General features: G+C 44.9%; 1 long non-coding RNA gene across 1 annotated transcript; it reads right to left on the minus strand.

Moving 5' to 3' along the window:
• Positions 1-991: 991 nt before the first annotated feature.
• Positions 992-8,459, minus strand: LOC146058817 (uncharacterized). The gene is made up of 3 exons (XR_014469973.1): positions 8,293-8,459; positions 7,415-7,626; positions 992-1,047 (listed from the first exon to the last, which is right to left on the minus strand). It is a non-coding gene; the product is annotated as an uncharacterized LOC146058817 (long non-coding RNA).
• Between the last annotated feature and the right edge of the window lie 366 nt (positions 8,460-8,825).

The following is an 8,825-nucleotide window of genomic DNA, read 5'->3' on the forward strand; positions in this document are numbered from 1 at the left end:
TAAGGGCTGTTGGGCAGTTGCTGGAGCAGTGAGAAAGTTAGCAGAGCTACGCAGCTGGAGAGGAAGGTGGAGAGAGGTGCTGGGGAGAACCGGACTGCTTACCAGCGTTCAGACGATCCCCCTAAATCTGCGGTGATCCAGCAGTGAGTGTCGGAGGGAGCCTCAGCGGTGTTACGCTTCCCAGCTTCAGACGGGGAGCTCCGGAGTCCAGAGGTGTCATCAAGGAGGCGGCGACCAGGCGGGCCGCAGCGTCATCCAGGAGGCGGAGAGGGGCGGCAACCAAAGCGGTGATCGTCCGGAATCTGCAGCAGACACTGAAAAGAGAGGAGGTGTGGTGAGTCGTGACCCAGCCCCAAACAGGCGGCCCAACACCTCCCCAGTCCCGCCTCCCGCACAGCATATGACACCTTACTAAGTCTAAGTGACAGTGCACAAGTAGCACCCCGCTGCTCCGCTCAGCCAAAGCCGCATATTTGTGTGCTAAGCCAGCATTAACTCTATGAGTGACCTATGTTCAGGACTTAATTACAAGTCTATTCTCAAGTATTAGGGGAAGCAAATCTCCCAGCCAGTATATTCTGGGTCAGCAGCTATTACTGAGGCGACAGTGATTATAGAAGAACTTTATCATTAAAGACTTTTATTGCTCTCATAGTACCCAATAGACTCTCTAACCTGGGAGCTTTAGACCACAGCTGCCAATCCAACTAGAACTTTAGGAAACTACATCTGGAGATAGCATTACTAGCAGCAGTGCACCAGTACAATCTTAAGCCTCATTCAGTAATCACAGGGACAATTCATAGAGCACAGTCTCCAGTGAACAGAAATCAATTCTGCATTGCAAACAGCAGAGAGTTCAAGGCAGAGCACGGAGAATTATTATAAAGAAAAGTGTCAGCGCAGGTTATTCCTTTATTGACAGTTTATTCTTCGAATTGGGTACATACCAAGGCAGGACATTATTTAGGAAGACTTACCTTATACGTTTCCCACTTTGGATTACAAATATCTAGGAATAAACATCGCAGCGTGGGACCTGAAATCCTACAATAGAAAGGATAGACAGTTATTAAAAGCGTTTATATTACAGGTGACTATAGTCATAAAAAGAGCTAACTCCAGACTATTATCAGTCAGAAATATTATTGCGCAATAATAACCCATTTGGGTAACTAAAGGCCTTATAGGAAACGAAAGGTACTGGGGAAATGTTTAACGTTCTAATGTAATTGATATAGAGTAAATGTTTTAGCAGCAAATTAGTTTGCCTATTTATAAAAGTAGTAACTACCTAGGGTAACAATTTAGACAGAGGCCTCTGGGTGTTGGTAGAGTATTTATTTGCGTTATTTACCATCGTAACGTTTTGATTATCCATTATAATTGAAGTGCTAAATACTTATTTATTCTGCTGTCAAACGGTGGAACTGATTCTTAAGTATTATTGTTAGACAGTAACTTCTCACAAATGTTATGTGAGTGAATGTTTGTATTTGCATGTTGATATCTCATGCCCAATAATAACCTTGATTTCAAGCAGGCTTTCATCGAAAGCAGAGTTCCAGTGTAATAAAACTACCTTATTGTTTTATTTGTGTTTTATTGTAATGAACTGTCCATAAGTGTATATCTGGATATCCTGTAAATGAAAAGCGATACTTACCTGTAAAGTAGAAGATACTTACCAGTGAGGACTACAAATTTGGCGTCACGAACAGGATTCGTACAAGAAAAACAGCAAAATGTCCAGCGGAGATTCAGCTGAAGGAACCCCGCAACCAGCCATGGCCACCCCTAACCCAATTACCTTGCCATATCATTTTGGAGCGCCATGGATTCCATGCTATTCTGGCGAAGAAACAGGAAAGGATGGCGTTTCATTGAAAGCATTTAAAAAGAAACTGAACTCTATATTTATACTTCATCCATTAAGTCCACAGCAACAAGTGGAAATAGTTATAGGGCAGCTGAAAGGACCAGCGCTAAGGGAAGTTTGGTCCTGGCCAGCAAGAGAAAAGCAGACGGCAGATCAGATTTTTCAGAGACTAGCAACAACCTTCCATATTGCCACTCTATCAGAGTTAAAATCACGGTTTTATGCAAGAAAGCAAAGGTTGGATGAGACTTTGAGAGATTTCGCCCTGAGTCTTCAGGAAATGCTGAAGGATATACAAGAATTCGATGCAGAAGATGCCCAGATTCCAGACGAAAATGAGGCTCTTATCAACAGATTAATCGAAGGAGTACACCAAGACAGTGTCCGGACCCAATTGAAACTCTTGCGTCTGCAAAAAGACGAAGCCTCATTCCTAGATTTCAAAGATGCGGCCATTAAACTAATTGGGGTTAAGCGTAACACTGGAGCTGGATTCCCGGAACTCCCAGGGTATCAGGAACATTCATTTTCAAGTCCAGATGAACTTTTGGGGGCAGCAAAGGAGGTTAAGACACAACAAGTGAATGCTCAGAATGCACAGTCGGCTGCTGGAGATCTAAACTACATCCTAAAAGGACAGATAGAGGATCTAGTTACAGGAATGGCTGACATGAAGAAAGAGATTCAGAGGTTAGCAAACAGTCGACCCAACGAAAGACCAAATTCTGATTGGCATACTAGAGACCGTTCTTCACGAGGCGGGTGGTGGGGCCCTAGTCAAGGAAGAGGCCAAAGGCCAACGGATCAATTCGACGGCCAAGGTCGTCCCATCTGCAGGAGATGTGGCCGAGGTGGTCATATTGAGCGAATGTGTCGTCAGGAGAGACCTTTAAACGCGAATGCCCCGGGGACAGAGACCGATCCCCGGGGAGATTACCCTCAATAGGTCCGTCCCCAGAAGAGTGGTGCTCTCGATATACGGGGCGATGCCCTGTAATACCCGTATATATCGATGATGTCCAAGTCCTCGCCACTCTAGATACTGGGTCACAAGTCACCACCATAGACTATAAACTTTTTTGCCAGCTCTGGGATAGAAAGGAGACACTCCCACCGCCCCCCACATGGCTTAGACTCCTAGCCAGTAATGGCCTAGCCATCCCCTGTGAAGGATATTGTGAGGTCAATGTAAAAATAGGACAGACACTGTTAACTCGGCAAGGGTGTCTTATCACGCATACTGAAGATTCGTCTATCCCTGCAATAATCATCGGGATGAACATCCTGCAAAGTTGCCCCAATGAACTGATTAACGCCTTACAGTCAGAATTACCCCACGTGCCTTCCTGTCACCAAAAAGCCTTATGTCAAGTGATAAAAGTGTTGCGTAGCCAAGAACAGTTTGTGAAAGAAACTGGAGAAATCGGGAGAGTTAAGTTCACGGATCAGAGAGCCTTTGTGGTTAAACCAAATACGGAAGTTATCCTATGGTGCAAAGCCCGGTGTGGCCCAATGGGAAGATCCTATCAGGCATTGGTGGAACCGAGCAGAACACAATCCCGACTCGACCTAGTCGTTGCTCGAACCCTTGTCACTGTAAGCAATGGAAGGATACCTGTCAGAGTGCTCAATCCGCATGACTATCCCATCCGAGTAGCACATCACCAGACATTGGCGAAATTGAGCTGGATAGCTTTCCAAGATATCCATGACGTAGTGAGCTTCAATCAATCCTCCACCGCTACAGCTGAAAGTACAGAAGATAAGCCCTGGTGGAAAGAGATACACATCGGGGAGGAAAACACCCCGGAGGAACTCATAGAAGGCGTTCTGAGAGTGGTGCAGGAAAACGCCCAAACGTTCAGTAAATACCCCTCCGACTTCGGAAAAGTTGAGACCATAAGACATTTCATTCCAACTGGGAACGCACCACCCATAAAAGAAAGATACAGAACGCTGGCTCCTGCCTTATATCAGCCGGTGAAAAAGATGTTAGAGGACATGAAGGCGAGTGGGGTGATTCATGAAAGCTATAGCCCATGGGCGGCACCCATTGTCATTGTGAAAAAGAAAGACGGAAGTTTGAGATTCTGCGTCGACTATAGAAAACTGAATCAGGTTACTCATAAGGACGCTTATCCTTTGCCCAGAATTGAGGAATCCCTGACCGCCCTAAAGTCTGCATCATATTTCTCCACCCTAGATCTCACCAGTGGCTACTGGCAGATCCAGGTAGCCACTGGGGATCGTGAGAAAACCGCCTTCACCACCCCCATGGGACTTTACGAGTTTGATAGGATGCCCTTCGGGCTTTGTAATGCTCCGGGAACATTTCAATGACTAATGGAGCACTGCCTGGGGCATCGAAATTTTGAAATCGTCTTACTATACCTCGATGATGTGATAGTGTACTCCAGCACGTACCATGATCACCTCCAACATCTACATGAGGTGTTTCAAAGACTGGCGGAATTCGGCTTGAAGGTCAAGCCCTCCAAGTGTTTCCTTCTTCAGAGCAGTGTCAAATATCTGGGGCATGTTGTAAGCGCCCAAGGAATCGTCCCTGATCCAGATAAGATTTCAGCTATCCGAGACTGGCCTGTGCCAAAGACCATTAAAGACGTTCGCAGCTTTCTGGGGTTTATAGGCTACTATCGTAGATTCATAAAGAACTTTTCCCGTGTGGCCGCCCCGTTACATGAATTACTACGAGGGATCAATAGACAACAGCAGAGCAAACAGACTCCCATTAATTGGACTGAGACCCAGCAGGAAGCTTTTGATACCCTTAAGGAGTTAATGACCACTACGCCCATCCTCGCCTACCCTGATTATAGTCAGCCCTTTCATCTATATACTGACGCCAGCTTTCAAGGGCTTGGGGCCGTGCTGTCTCAAAAGCAACATGATCAGGAGCGTATCATTGCCTTTGCTAGTCGAAACCTAAAAAAGAGTGAAAGGAATGATAGTAATTACAGTGCCTTTAAACTTGAACTGTTAGCCCTCGTTTGGGCAGTCACGGAAAAGTTCCGAAATTATTTGCTTGCAACCCCGTTTGTCGCATTCACGGATAACAACCCGTTAGCTCACTTAGCAACGGCTCAGTTAGGAGCCCTTGAACAGCGGTGGTATTCCCGGTTAGCCAACTTCCAATTTGTCATCAGATATCGATCTGGGAAAAGCAATGGCAACGCCGATGCTCTCTCTCGTGTCTCTCAAGAGCAGTTTATTCAAGAGGATGCGGACAAGTGGGAAGAGATAGAGATGCCAGCTTTCCAAGACATCTTCCTTGGTAAAACCACCGTTTCTAAGGAGAAGAAACAGCTAGCCGCTCAAACTGCAACCGATACTTCGAGCCCTGAAAACAGAGATTATTGGGAACAGATTCAGGAGGAAAGTCCACTGTTGACCAAATTGAAGACATTGATAACCGCTAAGAAAAGGTGGAAGTATGAATGCGAACCAGAAGCGGATCCTGAGCTCATCCGATTATACAAACAGAGGAGCAAATTCCGTTTCCAAGGGAACCTACTGGTGCGTGCGATCATCAACCCCAAAACACATGCTTTAATCCGTCAGATAGTGATACCCAGATGTCAGAAGGACAGAGTGCTCCAAGCTTATCACAATGACTCCGGGCATTATGGAGCTGAGAAGTTAGAATCCACTGTGCGGCAACGTTTCTTTTGGGTAGAGATGCGGAAAGATATGGAAGAATGGTGCAAGAATTGCACGAGATGTATACTTAAAAAGAAACCGGCAACGTCCCAAAGAGCTCCACTACATCCTATTGTTAGTCATCATCCCCTGGAGCTGGTTCTCATAGACCATGTGAAATTAGAACCGAGTCGCCAAGGTTACCAATACGCCATCACGATCATAGATCACTTCTCCAAATTTGCCGTCATCATGCCTGTGAAGGATCTTACGGCCCGAACCACTGCTGAAATAATTTGGAGAGCATTTGTAAAACAGTACGGTTATCCCGAAAGAATCCTCACAGACCAAGGGGCTGCATTCGAATCGACCTTGTTCCAAGAACTGTGCAAATGGTATGGCTGTAAAAAGACACACACTACGGCCTATCATCCCCAGTGCAACGGGGCCTGCGAAAGACTCAATCAGTCTCTAATTAACATTCTAAGAGCCCTATCCAAGTCTGAAAGGCAAGATTGGCCTGAATTGCTACCTGAGATTTCTTTTGTCTACAATAACACGGAGCATGGAGCTACCGGATTCACTCCATACTATCTGTTGTTCGGGAGAAATGGCAGGTTGCCTGCAGATCTAAAGTTGGAAGTACCCCAGGAAATGTCTTCAGTGGAGAATCCAAAAACGGAATGGGTACAAACTCATCAAAAAAGAATCCGTGATGCCTACAAACTTGTTGACCAAAGAAGAGATAAATTACATCAACAACAGACTGAGTATTATAATGAAACCGCACTGGCAGAACCCTTGGCAGTGGGAGATGTTGTCTGGAAGAAAAAGAATCAACGACAGAGCAAACTGGATTCGTTTTGGGAGGAACAGCTGTTCATCATCAAAGAAATCCCAAACCCTGGAATGGACATTTATCAAATCTCCAAATTGGGCGAAGAAACTTCAGTAGTAATACACCGAAACCAGCTCAAGAAATGTCATGATTCATTGTCAATTCCTAAGCTTCCCGTCTCGGAGCCTGCAGATACGGACAGCAGTGGCTCATTCCCTGAAATGTTAAATCTGTTCTGGCCAGGGTTAGCCAATGGCATGCCTTACTGCTTTATGAATGTTTCTGAAAATCCAAATGTTGTTAACCTTGGTACTGAAATTCCTGTATTCCCTGAAAGTAATGTTTCTGTCATTCCACATGATGAAGTGGCCCAGGATACCTCAGACTTAAGACGTTCGAACAGAAGTACACAAGGCGTCTTACCTCTCAGGTATAGAGAGTAGAAAGAGAAAGTTTTTAATGTGTTACTGACATGGTCAAATGTAATGCAGTATTGTTTATTTTTTCCTTTTGAATCTTATTCTAAGTAGGAAAGATTCTGTTTATTTTTAAAATTTGTTGCATGGGGACATGCAAGGTTCTACGGGGAAGTGTGTGGTAGCCGCCACCTTAGCGGTAGATATATACCCTTGTTGTAGATATGTATATATTATGAATGTACATTTAATGTCATACTGCAAGACTCATAGAGAATATTTTATGTTTTGTGTGATAATTAAACCCCATAGGGGACATTAAATGTATGTCTATGGGCATGCCTCCACAGAAGGCAAGAGACTGTTCTTTTAATGGTTTTACACTGTGCTCCCCGCCAGAGAGACATTAGACAGGGAGCAACAAACTGCTGGCAGAAAACCCCTATGTCGATAAAGTTATTCAGCCCGTGCACAGGACTGGCACCGTGAGCCACGAGAGCCTTGGTAAAAACTGACAGCCGTTAAGGGCTGTTGGGCAGTTGCTGGAGCAGTGAGAAAGTTAGCAGAGCTACGCAGCTGGAGAGGAAGGTGGAGAGAGGTGCTGGGGAGAACCGGACTGCTTACCAGCGTTCAGACGATCCCCCTAAATCTGCGGTGATCCAGCAGTGAGTGTCGGAGGGAGCCTCAGCGGTGTTACGCTTCCCAGCTTCAGACGGGGAGCTCCGGAGTCCAGAGGTGTCATCAAGGAGGCGGCGACCAGGCGGGCCGCAGCGTCATCCAGGAGGCGGAGAGGGGCGGCAACCAAAGCGGTGATCGTCCGGAATCTGCAGCAGACACTGAAAAGAGAGGAGGTGTGGTGAGTCGTGACCCAGCCCCAAACAGGCGGCCCAACACCTCCCCAGTCCCGCCTCCCGCACAGCATATGACACCTTACTAAGTCTAAGTGACAGTGCACAAGTAGCACCCCGCTGCTCCGCTCAGCCAAAGCCGCATATTTGTGTGCTAAGCCAGCATTAACTCTATGAGTGACCTATGTTCAGGACTTAATTACAAGTCTATTCTCAAGTATTAGGGGAAGCAAATCTCCCAGCCAGTATATTCTGGGTCAGCAGCTATTACTGAGGCGACAGTGATTATAGAAGAACTTTATCATTAAAGACTTTTATTGCTCTCATAGTACCCAATAGACTCTCTAACCTGGGAGCTTTAGACCACAGCTGCCAATCCAACTAGAACTTTAGGAAACTACATCTGGAGATAGCATTACTAGCAGCAGTGCACCAGTACAATCTTAAGCCTCATTCAGTAATCACAGGGACAATTCATAGAGCACAGTCTCCAGTGAACAGAAATCAATTCTGCATTGCAAACAGCAGAGAGTTCAAGGCAGAGCACGGAGAATTATTATAAAGAAAAGTGTCAGCGCAGGTTATTCCTTTATTGACAGTTTATTCTTCGAATTGGGTACATACCAAGGCAGGACATTATTTAGGAAGACTTACCTGATACGTTTCCCACTTTGGATTACAAATATCTAGGAATAAACATCGCAGCGTGGGACCTGAAATCCTACAATAGAAAGGATAGACAGTTATTAAAAGCGTTTATATTACAGGTGACTATAGTCATAAAAAGAGCTAACTCCAGACTATTATCAGTCAGAAATATTATTGCGCAATAATAACCCATTTGGGTAACTAAAGGCCTTATAGGAAACGAAAGGTACTGGGGAAATGTTTAACGTTCTAATGTAATTGATATAGAGTAAATGTTTTAGCAGCAAATTAGTTTGCCTATTTATAAAAGTAGTAACTACCTAGGGTAACAATTTAGACAGAGGCCTCTGGGTGTTGGTAGAGTATTTATTTGCGTTATTTACCATCGTAACGTTTTGATTATCCATTATAATTGAAGTGCTAAATACTTATTTATTCTGCTGTCAAACGGTGGAACTGATTCTTAAGTATTATTGTTAGACAGTAACTTCTCACAAATGTTATGTGAGTGAATGTTTGTATTTGCATGTTGATATCTC

The sequence above is a fragment of the Crinia signifera genome, chromosome 2, assembly GCF_055691185.1.
Source record: "Crinia signifera chromosome 2, ASM5569118v1, whole genome shotgun sequence".
NCBI classification, from domain to species: Eukaryota; Metazoa; Chordata; class Amphibia; order Anura; family Myobatrachidae; genus Crinia; species Crinia signifera.